The 26,786-nt window shown below is 37.7% G+C and overlaps 1 long non-coding RNA gene across 2 annotated transcripts in view; it reads left to right on the top strand.

Moving 5' to 3' along the window:
- Positions 1-26,786, top strand: part of LOC133649781 (uncharacterized) — a 175,596-nt gene that overhangs the window by 49,714 nt on the left and 99,096 nt on the right. The gene's annotated exons all lie outside the window — the stretch shown is intronic.

The following is a 26,786-nucleotide window of genomic DNA, read 5'->3' as shown; positions in this document are numbered from 1 at the left end:
CGGCAATCTTCAATCAGCACAGCTGGCAGTAATTACGGACAACAGGATAAAGAGTCTCGCCGCTGACTAATCGACGTCGGAACGTAGCTCTGTTCGCATCTCGTGCCTCAGTGCCAACTTCCTTTTCCCCTGGACCCGGATTGCTCTCCTGATATCGACACCCTGCTTGGACCTTGGATGCTTTCTCCTGCATCACAAACCCCTTTTAGGACACTGGAAGTGCTCTCTCCTGCACCACGACCTCGTTTGGACATCGGACTTCCCTGCCTCTCCCTCTGGATTTGGACGCCCTCATTACACACACTTGACAACACCCCTTAAGGTATCTTCATATGTTAATCCCAGCACATAGCTCACATTCAAACACATAGTAGCATACACACCCTATGTATTCATCAATCATTCAATAAATATTTATTGAGTTGACTTCTGCTGTTGTGCTATCTCCTTCCACCCGTCTATAGACTTAACATGATCAGTCAAATCTATGGCGTCGGTCAGGGCCGGCCCGTGGCATAGGCCGTATAGGCAAATGCTAAGGGGGCCGTCCATCGGGGGGCGCCACGCCAGTGCCACAAATGTTGGAGAAAAAAAAAAAAGAAAAAAAAGTTGGTACTATTATTTCTATATTCAAAAAATAGTCCCACGTTAATTAAAATGCAAAGTAAAGCCTATTTAATAGAAATATTATTTGTTACATCATTAATTTGAGCACTGCTGTGATTCGGTTAAAGATAATCATAACATAACATTCTCATATAATATGTTAATTTGCTGTCTTTAAGTAAAAAAAAAGGTCAAAGACAAAACTATTCGGTTTCTTGTGAGTATATACACTTCACTGCCGATGGGGGGGGCGCCACCTAAAATCTTGCCTAGGGCGCCAGATTGGTTAGGGCCAGGCCTGGCGTCGGTTTTTGTTTAACAGGGGTGGATCCTCACATAAAGATTGTTAAGATCTGTAGTAATATACAGTAGTCACAAGGTATCAGTAACGACACATAGATGCACATATGTGCGTCTGCATGGAAGTAATCGATGGCAATATGATCCTAAGTTATTAAAAGAAATGTGTAAAAGGAACACTTTCTTTCATTGAACAGAACAAAAAGACTTGTTCGATCTCAACACGGTAGGTATTGGATGGTTTCACTCAAAGCCCACTTTAGATCGTGCAGGCGATTTGAAAAAAAAAAATATAATTTTGTTTGTGCAGTCAGAGCCATATGGCCAGTGGTCAGCAAGTCAAGTCAAGTAAAAGAGGCAAACCGTGTGTGCCTTAAAGGGGAGTAGCACTTTTTTAGAATTTTGTCTATCGTTCACAATCATTATGAGAGACAAGAACACACATGTCTTTTTTTATTTTAAAGATGATGAAGTGGTAGAAAATGAATGGACAAAAATGCTTGCATGATGCGGCTAATGTGAGTCGCCATTGTAACCTTCAAAGCCCTCTAAAACAGTGGTCCCCAACCACCGGGCGGTACCGGTCGGTGGATCGATTGGTACCGGCCAGCACAAGAAATAAAAAAATAAAAAAATAAACTTTTAAAAAAAAATTTTTTTTTTCATTAAATCAACTTAAAAACACAAAAAGGTTGGGGACCACTGCTCTAAAACAACTTCAAAACCCTCCCGCAACATTTTACATAAACACTGCAAGTATATATATATAATGTAGTAATAGACACACTCATAACAATATGTAACAAGTTCAATATTTACCGTATTTTGATCATTTAAATAATTTCCGGGAATTATTTCTTCAGCGCATTGATTCGCATTTCCATAGCAGCGTACGTCCGACTTCTGGCAACAACTGTTTGTTCATGCTTACGGAAACAAAAACGAGTGTGTGTTCTAATCATGGCAGATTTGGTAACAAAGTGACATCAAAGATGACTATTTTTAGACAAATGAGGATTTACAACCTTATCTTTTTGAAGCTGACTATACTGAGGATGAACTACTGCTTATAGAAGTGAGCACGAAGAAAAGGGTGAGGCGCTGGATCAGACAGAGATCCAGGTGAGATGCATGATTTATGATCTATGATAAACTTCCAGGGAGCAAGGAAACGAGGAAGCAGCAGACCACTCGATGATTTTAACACAGGGACACATGGGAGTGATCAATAAATAGTTTGTCTGCGTTAGCGTTTATAATAACAATATCACTAACACTTGGTTAATATTCAAGTCACAACATGTACATGTTGGCACTTTTTGAATGGTTATTTATTGGATTTTATGGGCGAAATAGAGGACCTCCCATTGGCTCCACTGTAAGCTGACTTGTATTTACGTTTATTTACGGGATAGAATGCATTTTTTCAAAATCCATCCGTCGTCACGTCTTTCGTGATGATTGTGAAAGACAGGCAAAGTTTCTTTTAAGAGAGAGAGTTGTAGTTCGTTTTAACAAAGTTATTGTTGATCGACTACCTCTTCGTCTTCATTTTGACTTACGGGCAAAAATTACAGTATTTTATATTTACACAAAAATAAAACAATCGAGGACATTTGTCACTTTTAGCGGGACTCGAGGAGGATTCAACGTCTGATGATTCAACTGCAAAGCTGATAGTCGAATCAGACAGCTCTAAAAAATATCATGTCGTAATATTTTTATATACTATATAACTGTAGGGATGTGTAATGTGTATCTGTATTTTTTGGTACAGGTTCCTAGTTTAATCGGTCCTGGAAGACTGTTAAGATTCTGGACTAATGATACAGCTGTCTGTACTTCTTTTATCCAGCTGACTGTAATAATTATGACAAGCTGTCACCTGCTCAGTGGCCTTGTGATTAGAGTGTCTGCCCTGAGATCGGTTGGTTGTTGGTTCAAACCCTGGCCGAGTCATACCAAAGATTATAAAAATGGGACCCATTACCTCCCTGCTTGGCACTCAGCATTAAGGGTTGGAATTGGGGGTTAAATCACCAAAATGATTTCCAGGCACAGCCACCACTGCTGCTCGCTGCTCCCCTCACCTCCCAGGGGGTGGAACAAGGGGATGGGTCGAATGCAGAGGTTAATTTCACCACACTTAGGCCCCGTTTACAAAAAGGTTATCCAGGGTAAATCCCACCTAACCTTTTCCTTGTCCACACAAACACAATGGTCATTTAAGACCCCTCCCCCCCTCCGTCCGCCGGCGCAATGCGACCTAATACGCATTCGCGGAAAATGCGCACGTCATAGTCACCTCCAGTGTTGCTTTGTGTGCAAGTTCTTAAATTTAACTTATCAGAACAATATCCAGTGTTGTGGCATTTCAATTAACTGGAATCCAGTGTGCTGTGGGGCCATATTGTAGTGAATCACACCTGAGCCATCATAAATTAATCAAATCTTTATTAGACACGTAAACAATGTGATAAAGAACATTTTACATTAATCAATCTCGGGATCTAGATATCTGGTCAGGACACTCCTCACTCTTTTGCCTTCACCTTCATTGTCTTTTCGTTTTTGGTGACTTTATATACTCTGGACCTAGACGTTGAGTCTGTGACATACATGGCGGACAATAACTGATACAGTCTGCTCTGCCAGTCCAAAAACATTCGCCGTTTTCCTCGACGGCCAGGTAATACAAAGCGCACGCTACCTTTTTTATCATATCCACGGGAGCTCGCATTCTCGTTGTCTCTCCTTCAACAAAGGACTAAGTTTTTCGTTAAGTAGAATCACAGCTGACCCGCCCGGACATTGGAAAGTTCTCTTGCCGTCTGAGAAGTGTTGAATCCCTAATAGCTGCAATCGCTTTCTCTTAAGGTATTCATGTGTGATTTCCACAAGCGTCTGTACAAGTAGAAGAAGGAGAAACACGGGCATGTCTGGAGGACTCACCTTCATATTTCCAGTGGTTAACTCCGAGCTTTATTATGAAGCTGGCTGTGTCGTGTTCTTTCTTACGTCACTTCCTGTGAGTGTGTGGTCTTTCAGGCGTCACTTCCTCTCCGAACTCACTTTGGAAACGAAATGAGTCCAGACAAAGCTAAGTGCCTGAGATTCAAGAATTACACGGCTGATTTACCCGTGTAAAAATGTGTTCGATAGTTTAGTGTGGCTGAAACGGGGCTTAGGCTAAATAATTATTCGTTTAAGGGGTTAAACGACTTAGTGTAGACATGGCCTAAGTGTGTGTGTGACAATCATTAGTACTTTAACTTTAACTTTAACATTCAGTTCACGTGCTGCTGCTACACATTAGAAAAGACACAGGCAGGATCTGATAATCAGCGGGAAATAATCACAAATAAGGAAGCAACACCACACAAAAATTTGTAACACAACAATATTTCCTCCTAGTCCCTCAAAGTCACGCATGATAAGAAGAGTTAGTGACAGTTCAAAGCGAACACTCAACTCAATGACCGTCTGTCAACCGGTATGGTTTAATCCACTCAAAAAAGTGACAATTTGAAATAATCACCTGGTCTTTTTATTCATATAATACACACACGACACAGACATACATCGTTGGCTGTCAACATTCGATTTGGCTTCCGGTCCGTCACGCAAATACGTCGTGTACAACTTTACCATAATTCCTATACAAATAAAAAGTACACCCATCTAAGATGCTAATTGATTGTGTTGCCTTATATTTCATATAATATAGCATGTAAAAGGTTTGTGCTCTGCACATGTCACACATAAATATCACTTTACTTTATTACTATTATTTAAAATTGTATTATTGGGACAACCAGTAGAAAATAAGTGTAATTGGGATGAATAGAAACACGGTGATGGTCTGTGTGGTTTTTACAAGATGCCTCTCAAATTCTTCATATGGTTCTTTTTATTATTTTGTTTATTTATTTTTTAATTCTAAAGCAATGTAGTTTGTAGATTATCTCTACTTATAGAGTAGGCTATCACAAACTAGCTTTTACATTAATATCCATTCTAAGCTCAATGTTGTTGTTTGATGTGTGTTGTACTGACTATTTACTTGACGACTATTTATTGTAGGCCATGTAGACTATATGAACTACAACAACCTGCTGCTCAAAATTGACCCTTAAGGGATTAATGAAGTTGCTTGAATTGTATGTAATTTGAATTGAACAATGACATAACAACTGCATTGCACCTTGCACTGCAACATAGTTAACATATTTAAGACTTATAAAGCAGGTGTGGACAAAATACTTGCCTTCTATGAGACATGTTACACGATTTTGCTGGCGTACAACCTCTTGTGCTAATTAAAATGCAAATAAAAAATGCATTGTTTCACATCTTTATTGACACAAATTATATATAGTACCGAAAAGAGTACCGATGAATACTGGTATCTATAAGGAATATTGATATTGGTATCGGTATCGATAAAATCCTAACGATATACATTCCTAATACAATGTAATAAAAAGTCAGTAGATTCTACGATAAAATACTGGCAGCTCAGTCGCCAAATTTTTACCCTTAAAATGACAGTGGTACTTTTTTCCAATTGACAGTAATTCAATGTAAAAAAACATCGTAAATTTTGCTGTAAAATTCTGACAACTGGATTGCCAGTCTTCTACTTTCCAAAATAAAAAAAATCCCTACAACAGATATCTTAAAAAACTTATACTATACATACATACTAGAACTGGGAATCTCGGGGTACCACAAGATGTGTTACGATATGCAATATTTGGTTCACAATAATATCTTGATATGTCGATGCTGCAATAGGATGGAAGGGTGGTTGTTTTAAGGCATCACGTGTTGCGTGTGTGATCCAAGATAGCTGATGTCCATGTCAATGTTGTTTTTGAAAACCATCTTACATTTAGTGTTAGTCTTAGTCTTTTGGACTAAAATGCTTATTAGTTTTAGTCACATTTCAGTCACTTTTATATGTGATAGTTTTAGGCCAGTTTTAGTCGACCAAAACTCAAAAGGGTTTTAGTCTAGTTTTAGTCGATGAAAAGTCAAAAAGGTTTTAGTCTAGTTTTAGTCCAAAAAAATAAATAAAAGTATATTATAAGTATATAAGTATAGTCTTTTAACAAATTAATTTAGGGCAATAAGTATTGGAGATTGCTGTTGGGCAGTGTCACACATAAGTTGTGAAAATAGCAGCAGATCTATGAGTTCAACCCATTGTAAGCTTGCAGATCTGCTATTTTCACAAATAATAACAATAAAGGAATGGTTTTAGACATATAAGGTTTCCACCCAACAGAAAATTTCTGATCCAAGGATTGTGTATTACACACAGATAAAGTGGTAACAGTGGAATCAAAGTTCATTACTCCAAAAAAGCCAAAAAACAAAAACATTCTACTTCAGCAATTGTGGCTTTATTTCTCAGAATTTGTTAAAGTACAATGAACATAAACATGCCCAAAATATGAGTGATGGATGAGGAACACATATGCTCAACTTGGCCCTGTCTGCCAGTGCAATTACAACAGATATCATACAACCCCACTCTCTTTAATTTGTGCAAACCATGTAATAAAATAATCAATTAATTCCTGATTCCTTAATGGGGCTGCACAACGTCACTTGTGGCTTTTAGGCTAAAGCTAGCAGACTCTACGTATAACAGTAACTCGACCTGTTTAAGATATCAAGTTACGTGCTGACAGAACGTACTCACAAAGAGATAACCACACCGTCACTGAATGTAAACATGGCTAAACATGCTGCTAAAGTAACACACACATAATTAATTGACGTTAGCGTAACAAAAGCTAACTTTAGCCTGAAGTTGGCAGCCCATTTGCGCCAGGAGTATGTGGAAAACGTACTAATGTATTAGCTTACTATGACATTTATCGATTATGTTAACAGCATTTGTAACTTACCTTCGAAAAAATATCCTTGTGGCGAGCCTTAAGGTGCCGCTTAAGGTTGGTCGTATTTTTTCCGCATATTTTGTGGCCACATTTGTCACCGTCTTCCTTCACAATACACTGTTTTATTATCTGCTGGGTTATATTTAAAATACACCCATATGTCGTCTCTACGTTTGCGACCACCGAGCCCCTGTGTTGAAACTGCCGCCGCCATCACGGTCCATTGCCTGATGAGTAACAACAGTCTGACGTGTTGAGCATGTTGTGCGCTGCACGCCAGTTGGTGGGCGTGGTTTTAATTCACACACACACAATAAACAGAAATGTCATGCATTTTAAACATCTGACAGATTACCCACTAACATTTCCGTCCGTTCTCGTCTCGTCAACGAAAACTCACACACGTCTCGTCATGTTTTCGTCATCAGAGAGACATGTTTATCTCGTCACCGTCTCGTTATCGTCATGAAAAAAAGTGGCGTCAACGAAATGATTTCGTCATCGTCATCGTTGACGAAAACAACACTGGTACATGTCTTTATTTACATAACAATACAGTGTTTCCCTCAATTGTCGTAGGTGAATTTCCCTGAAGTAAGGCACACCATTTATTCTATGATGTTTATGAATATTCTATGCTTTTAATGCCCTTTTAGGCCCTCCACATAACGTTCACACACACTTATAAACACTTCCTATGCTCTTAAAAAACTTCATTGATTGATTGATTGATTGATTGAAACTTTTATTAGTAGATTGCACAGTGCAGTACATATTCCGTACAATTGACCACTAAATGGTAACACCCGAATAAGTTTTTCAACTTGTTTCAGTCGGGGTCCACTTAAATTGATTCATGATACAGATATATACTATCAAATATATACTAACATCATAATACAGTCATCACACAAGATAATCATCAGAGTATATACATTGAATTATTTACATTACTTACATTATTTACAATCCAGGGTGTGGTATATGGAGGGGGGGTTAGGTTTGGTTGATATCAACACTTCAGTCATCAACAATCAGCATCAACAATTGCATCATCAGAGAAATGGACATTGAAACAGTGTAGGACTGACTTGGTCGGATATGTACAGCAAGTAGTGGACATAGAGAGAGAGATCAGAAAGTATAAGAAAAAGTGTCTACATTTGATTATTTACATTTGATTATTTACAATCCGAAGAGGTATTATGTGGAAGGGAGGGTGTTAGTTTAGGGTTGTAGTTGCCTGGAGGTGTTCTTTTAGTGCAGTTTTGAAGGAGGATAGAGATGCACTTTCTTTTACACCTGTTGGGAGTGCATTCCATATTGATGTGGCATAGAAAGAGAATGAGTTAAGACCTTTGTTAGTTCGGAATCTGGGTTTAACGTGGTTAGTGGAGCTCCCTCTGGTGTTGTAGTTATGGCGGTCATTTACGTTATGGAAGTAGTTTGACATGTACTTCGGTATCAGGGATGTGTAGCGGATTTTATAGACTAGGCTCAGTGCAAGTTGTTTTTTTGTTCATACACTCTAGAACCTGTGTAATTCCAACATGAAACCTCAATGGGTACTCAACTTTTTTTACGATGTACAAAGATGGTAGTTACCGCGAAATGACGAGGGAACACTGCATACAATGTGCGAAGTGGTCAAATAAATCAGTTTATGGCGAGAAAAAATAATATGGGCTGTAATGGCTCGATTATCTTCTTGTAAGGTTAAATATCGCAATATTTTGATATACTGCTATATTGTCACACTCCTAATACATACAGTACAAACTGCGTACATAAACTGTAAGTCCATAAATGGATAAATGATGCTGTTCATCCTGACAAGAAGCATGGAAACCATCATATACTGTAAAACGCAGGTGCAATTTCAGGGGGATTTGGACAATTTCCAGGTTTTTCTTTTTTTTCTGTGTCATTTTCTCATGTCGTTGTTTTGAAAATGGCTGGTGTACCAAGTGTGTGTTATTTTGGGTGAAATTTATGTGACGATACTCTTTAAGCCCTTAAGGATCATTGTTCCACGCAAAAAGCCCTCCTGGGTTGTGTGACCATTCCTGGATGGCTTCTTCCTCAGGATTAAACAGCAGACAAAGAGACCGTGTCGCCCAGCATGGGAGACAACAGTGCAAACACCGGGGTGCCATATAATCCCTGGGGAGGGTGCTGGGACCATGTCGCCCAGCAGGGGGGACCCTCTTGGAAACATATAATCCCTGCTCTGTCCAATCCTGTTTACAATCATTGCTGATTGACAGGCGCTGTACTCTGTACTACACTAGTCATTAAAATGTACATATACTGTACATGCATATACTGATGGTGAGTGAAGATAAATTCTGCTGATCCTGCATTACTTCAGGATACCCTCCAGAATTTCGCAGGGTTTTTTGTGATTGTCGCCGCCTAAAATGTCTCATTACACAGCAGCTTTTTCAAAAAGTTGTGTCAAAGTTGTGATGGTTTGTGCATTTCTTGTTTAAAAAAACATTGCATTAGCTGGTGATTTTATGAATTTGCTATAATTTTTTAAGTGTTGTTTGTCACCTTAACAATTACACGGCTGCCTAGAGGGCGGTAACGCTGTTCTGAGCATGAAAGCTGTTCCCCACGTAACACACATACACACACAAACACAAACACAGACACACGTTAGCTAAATTTGTACTCAGCAAATTTTTAGTTCATGATGCGGACACGTTTGTTACTGGACGCTGTCTAATACACTTCGGCCTTAGAGACTTTGTATGTGTATGTAATACGCAATTATAGTTATTTGATACCTGTTTATATTGACAAATGTGCTGTTTTGGACTACAATATTGTTCACTGAACAACACTTATTAGGTACATATCTGGCTTGTGTGCTATTGTGTTCTTAGCTGTTATGTAGGTGCTAGCTCCTATCGGATTATAGCCCACCATGTTTACCTTTTTTAAATGACTAAAATACAAGAAAATACCAACCTTGTGTGTTCATTGGAGGACATTCAGATGTTAACTGGCTGTCCAGCTCTGCACCAGTAAACACTGCAGGACTGCTTGTATTGAATTGGACATTTTTAGCAGCGAACTAATATCAGACGGACCAATATCTGATATTGATATCAGGACAGAACACCCCTAACATTGTCAGAAACCCCTAAACGACTACAACACGTTTGTAAAATGAATAACATTTCAGTTATGAAGTAACAAACAAAAGAGTATGATTGATACAAACCTTTCCTCAATGACGCTTTTGGTGGTATATATATATATATATATATATATATATATATATATATATATATATATATATATATATATATATATATATATATATATATATATATATATATATATATATATATATATATATATATATATATATATATATATACCACCAAAAGTGTGTACTGTGTGTATATATATATATATATATATATATATATATATATATATATATATATATATATATATATATATATATATATATACATATATACACACAGTACAAGTCAAAAGTTTGGACACACCTTCTCATTCAATGCGTTTTCTTTATTTTCATGACTATTTACATTGTGGATTGTCACTGAAAGCATCAAAACTATGAATGAACACATGTGGAGTTATGTACTTAACAAAAAAAGGTGAAATAACTGAAAACATGTATTATATTCTAGTTTCTTCAAAATAGCCACCCTTTGCTCTGATTACTGCTTTGCGCACTCTTGGCATTCTCTCGATGAGCTTCAAGAGGTAGACTCCTGAAATGGTTTTCACTTCACAGGTGTCATAGTTTTGATGCCTTCAGTGACAATCTACAATGTAAATAGTCATGAAAATAAAGAAAACACATTGAAATGAGAAGGTGTGTCCAAACTTTTGGCCTATATATATATATATATATATATATATATATATATACACACACATACACACACAAACACAATAAACCATTTCCTGAAATTTAACCAGGCAGTTTGCATATGTATGAAGCTTATTTATGGGAAAAAACAAAAACAAAATGGCTGCATTTGTGAACTCCACCAGCATGAAAAAACATGTTTGACATTTGCATGCTGCACTGTAAAGGATTTATTTATTCAGAGCATGGTTGGTTTTCCATTGAGAAGGTGCTTAAAAAGCCATTAAGACGCTAATGGCCAGGCCGTGCTGATTTACCTGCAAGTCACCTGCTGTATCAGCCACCATCAGAGCTGCCCAGAGGCTTATCTGGGCAGTATCCCACTGTTAGTAAAGGGCTTTTTATATCTCCACTCCTCTTTTATATCAAGATTTGCACCAATATTAAATTGGTCATTTTTTGTCACCCTATTAACTCACAATAAGTGATCCAAACAAACACTCGCCAACAACACGTACAAGATTAGATTGCATTGACAAATACCACATTTTATTGTGCATTTTATTGTATTTAACATCTATTTATATCATACGGCTGTGAAAATTATTATTATATTATTATATTATATAATTCTGATTTAAAATTCTAACACTGTTAATCCATCTATGGTGACCCGTCACAGGCTGTCTGTCCAAGTTGTGTTAGTGTTACTTAATGCGGTAGTAACAGGCCGCAGAGGCAAAAAAAAAAAGTCAGTATGGAAGATGCTAACCAATACGGTGGTCCTCTCCATGGTAAAATTAAGTACGAAAATCTAGGGATGACCTCATCTGATATTGATATCAGAGTTGTATCAAAAAATAGGTATCTAATTATATCGGCCTGGATCCAAAACGTTTCTTCTTGCTCGCCTGAAACAGAGAGCCTTTTATGAGTCTCTACTTCAAAAAACTGTAAAACTGAACACACACAAATAAAGTATTACTTACATGATATACAAAATAACTTATTTGTGACATTCTAGCATAAAAGAAATGGATTAAAACATATGCGTTAGCTTAATGCTAATTTACATTGAAAATGCCATATATATGCTACTGTTTAGTATTAGCGATTTTACATGGAAATTTCAACACCTCCTAATTTGGCTACTAAGATGCACGGTACAATCATACAACTGGTGTGTAATAAGTACAGCACTTACAGTATAAAAACTTGGTAGGCGTCAAAAAAAGGGCAAAACCGGCATATTCAACTAAATGGCAAAGACTACTTCCTGACTACGGCCACACATAAATGAATACACACTTGCAAATGATACCCAGAGGTGTAAGAAAACAAGATATAACAATTAAATAGTACAACTAGTCTATTCCGCTCCAGCACTTCTATCCAATATGCAGAGCCCATGTGATCACAACAACATACTTGATCTGACATTCCATCCATCCATCCACTTTCTACCGCTTGTCCCTCTCCCACATTACAACATAAGTAAAAATATGTATATGGATTGACATCGTATTGGATCGATATTGGCCACGTGCCAACAGTCAAGGCTTAAATATCGGTACCAGAGATGAAAAAGTAGTAATGAGACACCCTTGCAACAATCCCATAACCGAACAGTGGACCGACATAATGTTGTGTACATATCAGGAAAACACTTCCATTTTAAAATAACATATGCACAACACAAAGGGAGTAACAGGTCCACACTAACGTGCATAAACATTTGTTTATCAATAACAGTTTTGTTGTTAACATGATGTCTGCTCATCATCCAAAATCCTTTTGTGGGACAAGAACATACGTCTTTCCCTTTTCTGTGCATCCTAACATAATATAACATAACATAATGAAATATCACTTACTGTACAATGTCTGCTCTCACTGGGATGTCGACTGTTAGGATGTTGATATATTCCTGTTTAGTTGAAGAATGACTCATAATCCTCATGAGGGGTTAAAAAAAAAAGGTAGATGCAAACCACGGTCTTTTGCTGTCTAAATTGGCTGTCAAAATGTGCCAACTTCTCAGTTTATGTTCACACCATTCTACTATCAAGGTGGGAGGCATGATTTATAATCTAGAATAAACTTTGACGCGCTCAGAGGCAAGAAAGCAGCTCACCAGTTTATGATGTCAATACAGCAGTTGGCTCTCTCTGATCAATACGCCGCTAAATGTAGGTCCTCAAAGTTAGCGCTTATAACAATATCAGTAATACTCGGTTAATATCCAGGTCATGAAATCGAAATGGAGTATTGTTGGCATTTTTTGGATGGTTCTTTATTGGGTTTTATGGTCAAAATAAATGCAATAGACGCAATAACGGCATGGCTCCCATTGGCGGACTTTTATTTATGTTTATTTACGAGTTACAATGCTTTAGAAAACGACAAATGTGTCCTTGTCTCTCATAAGGATTGTGAATTATAGTTAAAATTAAAAAAAAAAGTACACTTCCCCTTTTAGTGAGGCCCAAATGCCATTTTGTGATTGTTTTGTGATGGCCAGCGACTTGTTGTAGAACTCAGAATCATCATCAGATTTATTAGCCAAGTATGTTCAACACAAGAACTTTGACTTAAAAGACTGTGCTCTCTTTGTTCAATGCAAAAATGAAAGAAAAACGCAACAATTACGAGGAATTTAGACCAAGGAAAACTATGCAATTGTAAAGAGAAAAATCTGAAATGATGATACTTACAACTAACACACAGCTTAGTCTTTAAATATACGATACATTCATGTTTTTAGATTTATAACAATATATTGAAACATCAAATGTATCCTTTAATTTTTCAGTATGTGGCCTTCAGTGGAAACAGTTTGGACACCCCTGATACACACAATAGGTCAGAGAAGCAGGAAGCAAAAAAACAAACAAACCAAAAACAATGTTTACAGTAGGATATTAAAACCCTATTATTCCTTTAATCCTTTCTTCAGGTTTTAATTGGCAAGACGTCACACATTTTAATCACACTTTAAATGAATTAGGTCAATTAAGAAGATCTCAGCTACAATCGGGCGGAAGGCAGGGTACACCCTGGACAAGTCGCCATTGAATTAAGAAGATACATCTGCATTGCCGGCAGTGAGTCAGACCTGTTTCCAGTGAGGGTTGGACTCTGTCAGGGCTACCATTTGTCACTGATTCTGTTGACAACTTTTATGGACATAATTTCTAGGCGCAGTCAGGGCGAAGAGGGCATCCGGTTTGGTGCCTGGAGGATTAGGTCTCTGATGATGTGGTCCTGATGGCTTCATCTGGCCAGGATCTTCAGCTCTCACTGGATCGGTTCCCAGCTGAGTGTGAAGCGACTGGGATGATAGTCAGCAATTCCAAGTCCGAGTCCATGGTTCTTGCCTGTAAAAGGGTGGAGTGCCATCTCCGGGTTAGGAAGGACATCCTGCCCTAAGTGGAGGAGTTCGAGTACCTAGCAGTCTTGTTCACGAGTGAGGCAAGAGTGGATTGTGAGATCGACAGCCGGATCGGGGCTGGGTCTTCAGTAATCGATTCGTTGTGGTGAAGAAGGAGCTGAGCCAGAAGGCATAGCTATTAATTTACCAGTCGATCTACGTCCCTATCCTCACCTATGGTCATAATCTTTGGGTTATGACCGGAATGACAAGATCATGATTACAAGCACCCGAAATGAGTTTCTTCCGTATGGTGGCAGGGCACTCCCTTAGAGATAGGGTGAGAAGCTCTGTCATTCGGGAAGAGCTCAGAGTAAAGCCGCTCGAGAGGAGCCAGATGAAGTGGTTCGGGCATCTGGTCAGATCCAGGACAAGTCGGGGAGACTTTCTCCCAGCTGGCCTGGGAACGGCTCGGGATCCCCCGGGAGGAGCTCGACGAAGTGGCTGGGGAGTGTAGTCTGACCTTCTCTGCTTATGCTGCTGCCCCCGCAACCCGACCTGGGATAAGCGGAAGAAGATGGATGGAAGGAAGAATATTCATCCGTCTGGATGTGTAATATTATACTCTTCGATCTGTAGAAGTTACTTCACGCACACATGTGTGGGATTTATGTTTCTGTATTTCCGCCTTTTAAACTTCATTAGGTATCGATCGCTTTGGGCATTGTCCAAAGAATTACAGCCTGAAGTCAGCTAATCAATTCAGAAACCTTCATGTTTGTTATTGCTTTGCTCAGATTGCTTACATGTCTTTAGGCAAAGGACTGCTTCTTAAGCCCTTCAATGCATCATCTGGCTCTGCCTCCGCCATCCAGCACTCCTTTCTTTGCGTGCCCATTGGCTGCTGATATAGTCGGCGGGAGCCAATCACACTTGGCCAAAACGGCAGCGTTTGGTCTGGTGCTAGGCAGCAGGGTGGACAGAAAGCTGGGTAACACAAAGTCATCGCATAGGAAAACATTCTGAGGCACTACAACTAGGTCCGAAACAAGATCTTGTTTGGGGCCGCATTTTTGGTCTCTAATTGTATTTAATTTGGTCATTTATTTATTTATTACTGTCCATCCATCCATTTTCTCGCCACCTCATGACAGGGCCAATTTATTATTGTAATTATTATTATTGTTATCATTAGACACCCTAAACATAACGTCACCACTTCACATACACACATAGTTTGTTTATATGCACTAAAAAATAATTATTGACCTAATTTGGTTGAAACTAGCTTTTTAAACCACATTTAAAAACCTTAATATTCTTTTACATGCAGCTTGTAATGGCTACAAGATTTTGTTTGGGGAAAAAAACTAATGTTTTTGACTTTTTAAAGATGGGATGAACATATCTAGATGATGTGATTGTCCCCTGAGATCGGTAGGTTGTGAGTTCAAACCCCGGCCGAGTCATACCAAAGACTATAAAAATGGGACCCATTACCTTCCTGCTTGGCACTCAGCATCAAGGATTGGAATTGGGGGTTAAATCACCAAAAATGATTCCCGGGCACGGCACCGCTGCTGCCCACTGCTCCCCTCACCTCCCAGGGTGTGAACAAGGGGATGGGTCAAATGCAGAGGACAAATTGGGGCGGCATGGCGTAGTGGGCAGAGCGCCCGTGTCAGTAACCTGAGGGTTGCAGGTTCGCTCCCCGCCTCTTACCATGCCGTTGTGTCCTTGGGCAGGACACTTCACCCTTGCCCCCGGTGCCGCTCACACCGGTGAATGAATGTTGAATGAATGATAGGTGGTGGTCGGAGGGGCCGTAGGCGCAAATTGGCAGCCACGCTTCCGTCAGTCTACCCCAGGGCAGCTGTGGCTACGAAAGTAGCTTACCACCACCAGGTGTGAATGAATGATGGGTTTTTAACATGTAAAGCGACTTTGGGTACTTAGAAAAGCGCTATATAAATCCCAGGTATTATTATTATTATTATTAAATTTCACCACACCTAGTGTGTGTGTGTGACAATCATTGGTACTTTAACTTTAACTTTAACTTAACTAGTTCCATCTTGCATGTAAACACTCCCATCCATCCATCATTGTATCCTCGTTCTACACACATGTCAGTCTTCCCAATGTGATAACCAATAAGTACAGTAGAAGGCATGATCAGAAAACACAATATTTACATGTTTATGTATTTGTTTATTTAGGCCTTTTTGAGGGCTAAATGCTCCCCAAAATATTATTAAACCCCCCAACTCCCATATTATTTGGTATTGTTTTATTTTATTTTTCTTTACAAATTTAACATAAAGTAGCCAGTATGTGAGTTTTATTGATCAACCTGTCATTGTTTACTTAAATAGGATTCAAAACATGTACAGTTTCCCTTTACTTCATAGTGGAAATAGAAATTAGCTGATTCATGTAGGATTAAGATTAGTGGATAATACTAACCTTAATAATAAATTACTATACTAACATATTTTATTAGTAGTAGTTCATCTACTACATCTAGGTTAAGCCTCCCCTGTCTTTAAAAACTAGTTCAAATCTATTTCAAACGTTAATCAAGGTTCCTTGAATGCACCACAGTTATGTGCTGTGAGCTACAAAAGTGACACATTTTCCGATGCATGTATAATATTTTTACCTTTCTTTTATCACCTCATGTTGGTTTCCAAATGTTTCTGCCGTGTGTGAATACATAAATGTGAGCTTTGATGACCTTATGACGACTGTATTTAGTGAAGGGTGAAGTGGGTTTTTTGGCATTTTTGCAAGGGAGTGTAGGCAGTGTTACACATTCCTAATTAGATTTAAACAACCATATTATTGAACTTTGACAGCAAAATAGATTTTTAGATTTAGACTTTTGTGCCATCATATTTTATAACTTACGGATATTAACAAAATAAAAAAAATATTTAAATCTTTACAAAAGCCAAGGCCCTAAACAACCGCATAGAGAGTTAATGTTTATGCCATGGACCCTGGTAATAGAATATTTGTGGTATTTACTGTATATATTATGATATAAAAGTACAGCATTAATACCTGATCACGACACACAGTGAGCACTTTATTTTGTCACTCTCAGTTTTGCAGCATTCATGTAGTCTAGTTTTAAGAATTGTACAGTATTTTTCTGAATGATTGAGACTTATTCAGAACAAATGTTGTGTCTCTTGGTAAAACAAAAACTTGAAGAAATGTAAAAAAACTTTTAAGAAAATACAAACAAAACTTATTGTTTCATAAAAAATATTTTTACATTCAAGAACAAAATGAATGAAATTCGAATACATTATTTTAGTTTGCACATATTTTTTGCCTGCCAATATGTTTTTGTTGACAATAATGTTTTTTTTTAAACTTTTTTTTCCCTTTCAAATCCATATTGTATGTTTGCAAATATTTTCTTTATTTCAAATTAATTATTTTAGTTAGAAAATGTTTGGCCTTGATTTTTTAAATATATTTTTTGATAACAAATCTTTATTTTATTCAAATCAATTTTTATTATTGTTTCATTTTTTTTAAAAGTTCAAATCTATTTTTTTTTGTTTGCATACATCTTTTTGTTTGCAAATATGTTTTTGTTTAAAAATATATTTTGTTTTACAAGTATGTTTTTAATTTAAAATCCACTTTGTATGCAAATATTTTTAATTTAATTTAATTATTTTTGTTTAAAAATAATTGTTCTGGTTTTAAAATCAAATATTATTGTTTAAGAATAATTATTTGATCATGTTTTTTATATTTCCAATCTGTTTTTGTGTTTTAAAATAGTTTTTTGACCTCAAATTAATAATGTTTCGTTGCAAATATGTTTTGTTTGTAAATGTTTTTTGTTTTGATTTTTTTTGCATTACAATTACATTAATATTGTTTACAAATATTTTTTCAACTCCAACTCAGTTATTTTTGTTTAAAAGTATGTTTTTTAAAATTGAATATCTATAGTTTTTGTTTGAAAATATTTTTAATTTCAAAAAGTTTTTTTTTGTAAATACCAATTTAAAAAAAAATCAAGTCCATTATTTGTTTTCAAATATTTTGTTTGACTTCAAATCAATTCTTCTTGTTTGCAAATGTTTTTATTTGCACATGTTTTTGATTAAAAAAAAGATTTTGAGATTTCTCAAAGATTTTGAGATTTCTCAAAATGTTCTTTATTCTGCTTAATACATGAATATTGTGTGCATAGAAAAGTGAGTTTGTTTGTATATACAACAGAGGTATCATACATGAATAATTCCGTGTGGTCATGTGATTGTGTTTGGTACACCTCTCATTAAAGCACATACGTAAAAGCTGTGTCTCGATGAACCTGTAGACCATTTTTTTTTAATGTCTTAAGGCAACACTGACTTTATTGAGTGGAAGATTAAGCCCAAAACAACTAAAGTAGAATAAATAAGAATGGGAAATAAATAACTTCCTGTGTTTTTGTCTGTCAGCACAATGGACTTTGGTTACGTGTAGGACAGCTTTGATTATTACATTTATATTATACTCTATATAATATCTCATTATAATGAATTCATATTTTAGCCGAAGCAGACAACACGTTTGCATGTTTATTTACCGCTATATGCAAATGTCTTCTAGTGTCCAACTGTCTCTACGCCCACTGACCACCGATCCATCACATTATATATTTGACCTTTTCACAAAATCTGTCTGGTTTTCTCACCACTGTCTGGTTTCTAATGGTTTAACCCGTCCTCAAGGGACAGCCTCCAAACCCCACTCCCCCATTTCTAATTTGAACTTTGACCCTGGTCTCCTGCCTTTCAGGATATGAGATGACCGCCTCAGCTGGAGAATGTTTAGCATATTTATGTTTGAAAAAAAAAAAACTTTTAGAATCGATTTGAATTTTTCCAAGTATTGTACTTAAAAGATGGTTAAAACCTGATGTTTGCATTTTGTGTTTTATTGTCTCTTTTTCGCACAAACAAATATCCAGAGTTTATATGGAAAGGTAATAAGAAAAGTGTTGGCTAGCTCTAACTGCAGGGAAGCCAATTAAGAACTACTATGCTACTCAGCCATTCATTGAAAAAGTAAACAGAACTCAATAAATAGGCAAAAACTATGAAAATACATGTTCTTTAGACAATATATCTTTAGGGAAAAAGTTGGACGACACTATAAGCTTAAATAATACGGTCGTGTTGTGATCACGGCTGTAAATCTGTCACTATGACGGCGTTCGAAGCGATGCTAAATTGGCAATTAACTCTATGAGCTTTTGAATGGACACTGCCCAGTAACTCACCACTGAATACAAGTTTATCGGAATCAAGCTATAAATATGTCCATGATGTAATTCAGTCAGTCCATGAAAGTAGAAAAAGAAAACACAACAACCACGTTGATGATCAGCTACCGAAGTGACCGATAATGATACATGATAATTCCAGTGATAATGCTGTTTGAGATGCTAAGAAATGTTCTTTTTCACAATGGACACACACAGTTAGTTGCTAGCCGAGGGACCAAATATAAATAAATTATCGGCCAGAGGGGATCGGCTTCTGTTATCGGCTTTGGGAGGCATTTTCATGAAAATCGTCCGATACTGATCGTTGGTCCCTACTTGAACACGTTTAAATTCTTGTTGATGCATGACAAAACAAATCCCCCCTGTCACCCACCCACCAGACTACTGGGCAGGTTGCCACATCAGGGTTGCCATAACTCTTGAAAAAGAAGTGACAGATTTTTGGGAGGGGAACATATGAAGAGTTCTGATGCAAAAACAGATACCTCCGTTTTCTTTGTTTTTGAGTAAATCAAATTCAATCATTTCCAACAACAGAAATGATAGTAACAATTGTAAAAATGCACAAAAAATGAGACAATTTTGTACACAATTTGAAGCAAAAACAGATAACTTCGAATGTTTAATTTTTTTTACATTTTATTTTCAAAAACCGACTAATCCTATATGGTGACAGCCTGGCCCAAAACATTGTGAAAACAGATCAGTTTTTTTCAGAGGAAGGTTTATTCCATCACTTTAGTTAATTAATTTCATCCAAAAAAAACACCTTTTTGGGTGACAGGGAGCTCCGTGTGTCGTGACCCGTCACCCGGGTCATGGCATGATTTGGGTTTGTTAGTTTTTCTGTTTTAGTCTGTTTCCTGGGTGCACCTTCGTTCCCTGTTTTCTGTTGGTTTCCATGGGCACCGATTCTCCTCACCTGTCTTAGTTTTGCAATTAGTGTTCCCACCAAGTGTTTTGGTAAATCACTCCCCTTTATAGTTTCCTGTCACCCAGCATTAGTTCAATGTTTGCGATAGGCAACAGTTACGTTCTCACGGTTTTTCTCCTCGCTCTAGTGATTTTTGTACAGACTAGCTTTCCTCGTTTTTTCTCCCTTGGTGACATTTTGGTTTTGTTTAGCTCCACGCTTGCTAGCGTCCTCAGTTTTGTATTTTTGTCCTGCGTTTAATTGATGAAAAACTTAATCTTACCTGCACGCTAGTGATGGGTCCGGCAACACCGATGCATGCTTTGAGCTCATAGAGCAAAACCCTGTGTTGGTGCGCGTACCGCTTTTAGAAAGTCACGTGACCGATCATGAGCTGTTTTGGTCACGTGACCGATACGCGAAATTGTGTCGCACTGACGCCTCCTCTGTGCCCTGTGAGCAGGGGCGCCGAAAAGGGGGGGTAAAGGAGACGGATTCTAGGGGCCCGTGATGGAGGGGGGCCCAGAGAGGCCCTTAATGATGATGAAATTATTATGTTGCCGCTGTGTTGGGGGCCCTGTAAAGATTCTTGTCATGGGGCCCAAAATCTCTAGCGGCGCCCTTGCCTGTGAGCGAGGCTTTTCTACAGCCGGAGAAATAATAACAAAGAAGAGAAATCGTCTAAAATTTAATACATTGGAAAAACTGTTTTTTTTAATAGAAATGTGTAAAAATAAAATAAAAAAAAATTCCCAGTCCACAAGCATCCTCATTCACAACACGTTCTCTTAGATTTCCATGTTATGATACATGTTCACATTATTTATTGACTGTATCTAAAAAAGATAAAAATATATTTTTATTTAAATGAAGATATGAAATAATCCTAAATGAAATACAATGACTTGGTTTATATTATTGTATATACTAGGTCATACAATCAGTGTCAGTTGAGTCGGTCCATAGGTTGCCTGTAGGGATTTTTAATATCCAGCAGATGTCAGTATTTAGTGACACAGTATCGACACAGTATCAATACAGTTTTGCAATGTGTCGGAACGCTTCATGACTCCTCATCAACCCATCACTATTGCACGCTACTCTTGCTTGTCTTCTGCCTTGGAAGGAACGCTACTAGCGCAGCTATCCGCCCCCCGAAGACGTAACACTGTGGTTTACATTGACAGCTGCATCCCAAGACAACAACATTCAAGAGAGTAGTGACTACACACGTATCCTGTAATTTATGTACACAAGGAATAGAGAGGAAGTTTTCCACCGCACTGTGTCGTCTTTTCCTACTCACGCATCGCTCAGATTTATCAGGACACTTATTTACTGATTTCATCAAAGTTAAACATTTTTGATGCTTTAATTTAGTTACAACCACAGCAAAACAGATACAGAGCAAGCGAACATGGGCACTGATATTGGATGACGTCGTCAATAGAGATGTCCGATAATATCGGCCAGCTGATATTATCGGCCGATAAATGCTTTAAAATGGAATATCGGAAATTATCGGTATCGTTTTTTTTATTATCGGTATCGTTTTATTTTAATTTTGTATTATTAAATCAACATAAAAAACACAAGATACACTTACAATTAGTACACCAACCCAAAAAAACTCCCTCCCCCATTTACACTCATTCACACTCATTCACACAAAAGGGTTGTTTCTTTCTGTTATTAATATTCTGGTTCCTAGATTATATATCAATATATAACAATACAGTCTGCAAGGGATACAGTCCGTAAGCACACATGATTGTGCGTGCTGCTGGTCCAGTAATAGTACTAACCTTTAACAGTTAATTTTACTCATTTTCATTCATTACTAGTTTCTATGTAACTGTTTTTATATTGTTTTACTTTCTTTTTTATTTAAGAAAATGTTTTTAATTTATTTATCTTATTTTATTTTATTAATTCTAAAAAAAAAGGACCTTATCTTCACCATACCTGGTTGTCCAAATTAGGCATAATAATGTATTAATTCCACGACTGTATATATCGGTATCGGTTGATATCGGTATTGGTAATTAAAGAGTTGGACAATATCGGAATATCGGATATCGGCAAAAAGCCTTTATCGGACATCCCTAGTCGTCAACTTTTGATGGTCCTGATGTATTTGTCTGTTTGTGGCGCAAAGACAGCAGCGCCCTTGTCGCTTTCTGAACTAAAACGGAAAATTCAACAGTGAGATGCAAAAGTCGTTTTTGGGAAAATGTAGATTTTACCTCCTGGTTGAGACTGGTGTAAACTATTTGCTGGTACTGCCACTTCACCTTTAATTTCCCAATTGCTTGGTTGCATATGACGTTGCGTCCGTTTTTCTTCTTTGCGGCTTAGTTCACACGATGGTCAAGCAGCTTGAGCGTAGCATTTCAACAAGTGAGAGTGAGTGTAGAGTTTGAGCAGAATATGCCGAATTGATGTTCTGTCACTGGGTGTTCCAGTCGTTCAAATAGAGAGATAGGAAAGAGCTTTCATAGAGTCCCGAAAGAAGTGATTCATAAAGATAATAAAGTCAGGGGAAAAAATGAAAGTGCGTCAAAGGAAATGGCTCTTAAAAATATCACTTTCATCATCTCGTGGAATACGCTTGTGTCTGCAGTGATCGCTTTGTAAAATGTTTGAACATTTGATTAGTTGGAGAAACTTTCTGTGATGCAATCGAGTTTATTCTGTATTATATTAGTAGTGTTTGAGAGCAGAACTAAACTTAAGAAAAGGACAAGAGATCACATTGGTTTTTGTTCTTTTGTGGTTGCCATGCCTAATTATAACTACAAAGACCTGGTTGTGCAAATAAACTGACATCATGTTAAGTCAGAGTAATAAATATTATGATTGTTGGTCCAATCTACCGTATTTTCGTTGTCCATTTTCATAACAGAAACTAAAAGCTTAGTTGTGGTTCTGCAGGAAAGCCAAGTGCTTTATTGGACACGGATGACCACATTATTGAGTCTTTGGTGATGTTCGTTAGCATCAAGAAAACATCCTTAATAGTATTGATAATCTAGATGAATAAATCTCTGATAGGTTCAATAGAAGAATCTTGATATTGGTAGCAAACATTGCTGAACAACAGGGACATCTATAGCTACCGTAATTTCCGGACTATAAGCCGCTACTTTTCCCCCTCGTTCTGGTCCCTGCGGCTTATACAAGGGTGCGGCTTATTTACGGCCTGTTCTTCTCCGACACCGACGAAGAGGATTTCGGTGGTTTTAGTACGCATGAGGAAGACGATGACACAATGATTAAAGACTGACTTTTCATATACCGGTAGGCTGGTTATTTTGATAACGTACACGCGAGCACTTTGTATTACTTTGCACCGTTGTATTATTTGTACTCTGCACGAATGCTGTTCGCCATGTCAAAGATGTGAAAGTTTGATTGAATGATTGAAAGATTTATAGTTAATAAATGGGACGCTTTGCGTTCCCAAACAGTCATCTCTGTCCCGATAATCCCCTCCGTGGTAGCAGGAACCCCTATATACTACGGTAATTACACATCAAAACCCTGCGGCTTATAGTCGGGTGCGGCTTATATATGGAGCAATCTGTATTTTCCCCTAAATTTAGCTGGTGCGGCTTATAGTCAGGTGCGGCTTATAGTCCGGAAATTACGGTAAATAATGAAACAAAATATGAACTTCACACCATCAAAACAACTGCAGACATGAATTGTAGATGAGACTAATATTTGTAGCAGGAAATCAACTGCAAACAAACTTATCCTTTTTCTCATAAGCGTCACGATCACAGCAACACGACACTCGTTATGCCAATCAAATACGTTACTCACATTATCTTTCACCAATTAATGCTTAATTTGTGGACCCCTTCAGAAGTCAAGACATTCTTCTCTAAATCCTCGTGAGTGTCAAATGAAATAGCGAGCAGTAACGACTTGGTGATGAAAATGGGACCCATTGCCTCCCTGCTTGGCACTCAGCATCAAGGGTTGGAATTAGGGGGTTAAATCACCAAAATGATTCCCGGGCGCGGCCACCGCTGCTGCTCACTGCTCCCCTCACCTCCCAGGGGGTGAGGGTGATGGGTCAAATGCAGAGGATAATCTCACTACACCTAGTGTGTGTGTGTGACAATCATTGGTACTTTTTAACTTAACATGTAGCCTATACTCTATGCTGTCATTTTTATTTATATCCAGATTTTTTTTCAAACCTTTTTATTTGTCTCAGATTTGAATTTGAACTGCATGTCATTGTTGACTACTGTGATATGTCACTTTACCGGACTGTGGTAAAAATACATATTTTCAGTTTGCATCATCATTGTTGAGCAGTTCTTGAAAAGATTACAGGATATTTTTACTTTCTCTTTAGATCCTTACCAACGTTCCCTCTAAGGTGCGCGCCTGTGCAATTGCGCACTGCTCAAGCATCCTCTGCGCACGGCAAATCTATGCCACGCACAAAATCTAATAAAAAAATAAGCGCATAACAATTTTCGACACACGAACACGACAGAGAAAACAGTTTTCGTCATCATTGTTCAAATATTTTAACGTCTGTCGAGACACTTTGAGGACATGAATTCCATCCATCACTTTACTGGGCAAAACTCTTTATTGTCGGTCATAAACACATCACCAAAACATTAATAAAAAAAAAGATATCTAGCAAAACTGGTCATTTTCTGCAGTACAAACCAGACCAAAAGCAACTTTGTTATATCAACAGCAGCCGCTCGCTCTTTCTCACTTGCGCCAACACATGCACATATGGCACTTAGCCAGTGATGCGTTTACAGCCACACAAAAAGTCGGACAACTCAAACACCACACATAAAGTGTCATTCCAGGTCGTTACTCTATGATTTACCAATCAAATGTGTGCTTATTCTAGTGTTATTTATTAGGAATCTTATTTTATAAATATTAATCATGAAATGCTGTTAGTATATTAAATAAATACTAATAAAAATATGTTTTTTACAAACAGGAAGTTGCAGGAATGTACACATGATCCCCTGCTTACATCTCATTGTGCAACATGTGAATGTTTTAATGGGAACTAAATGCAATGTCTGAAAGGGCTACAAATTATTTCCAAAGCAGACAAACAATACAAGTACACAGTTCATGAAAAACAATATATTTTGTTATTGTCATTGTAAGTGGGCCTAAACACTTATATTAGAAATGGAAATGACTGCTGTCATTTGATTATAATAATAAGAGAATGTTGTCTCTCTATCTGTGTTGGCCCTGCGATGAGGTGGGGACTTGTCCAGGGTGTACACCGCCTTCCGCCCGAATGTAGCTGAGATAGGCTCCAGCGACCCCGAAAGGGACAAGCGGTAGAAAATGGATGCATGGATGGAGATTGAAGTTGTTATTTAGTGAGGTTTGGGACAGGTGTGCTGCTGGTGTAGCCACAGTGTGCACGTCTGATGTTGCTCACATGGGCTCCACTGAATGCTCAGGGACTTTTTGCGTTTGCTCACACACATGACAAATTAGAGGGAACATTGGTCCTTACGTATAGGCCAGGGGTCGGCAACCCGCGGCTCTAGAGCCGCATGCGGCTCTTTAGCGCCGCCCTAGTGGCTCTCTGAAGCTTTTTAAAAAATGTATGAAAAATGGAAAAAGATGAGGGGAAAAAAAACATTTTTTTTGTTTTAATATGGTTTCTGTAGGAGGACAAACATGACACAAACCTCCCTAATTGTTATAAAGCACACTGTTTGTATTAAACATGCTTCACTGATTCGAGTATTTGGCGAGCTCCGTTTTGTCCTACTAATTTTGGCGGTCCTTGAACTCACCTTAGTTTGTTTACCTGTATAACTTTCTCCGACTTTCTAGGACGTGTTTTATGCCACTTCTTTTTCTGTCTCATTTTGTCCACCAAACTTTTAACGTTGTGCGTGAATACACAAAGGTGAGTTTTGTTGGATGTTATTGACTTGTGTGGAGTGCTAATCAAACATACTTGGTCACTGCATGACTGCAAGCTAATCGATGCTAACATGCTATTTAGGCGAGCTATATGTACATATTTCATCATTATGCCTCATTTGTAGCTATATTTGAGTTCATTTAGTTTCCTTTAAGTCATCTCAATTCAGTGTATATCTCATATGTAATATGGCTTCTAATTTGTTGCGGCACCAGACATATTTGTTTTTGTATTTTTGGTCCAATATGGCTCTTTCAACATTTTGGGTTGCCGACCCCTGGTATAGGCCCACTTCAAAGTAAACAATGACAATTGCTATGGATTTGCCAATATATTTTGTCAAGTTACAGTAATCATTCATCACATATGCTAAAAAGGTCGGGCAAAATGCCCCAAACATGTGATTTCTTATAGTAAAATAGTTTTTATTTTTTTTAGAAATGTGTTTTGTATTTATCACTGTTCTGGGTAACTCACTCCAATAGTGTCTTATCATTTGAAGTCTGTGTGAGTGAGATGAAACTAAAACTGTCCGCCCTCAGATCGGTAGGTTGTGAGTTCAAACCCCGGCCGA

The sequence above is a fragment of the Entelurus aequoreus genome, linkage group LG05 (assembly GCF_033978785.1).
Source record: "Entelurus aequoreus isolate RoL-2023_Sb linkage group LG05, RoL_Eaeq_v1.1, whole genome shotgun sequence".
In the NCBI taxonomy this organism is placed as follows: Eukaryota; Metazoa; Chordata; class Actinopteri; order Syngnathiformes; family Syngnathidae; genus Entelurus; species Entelurus aequoreus.
The sequence above is the reverse complement of the archived record's forward strand: the minus strand, read 5'-3'. Positions and strand labels throughout refer to the sequence as shown.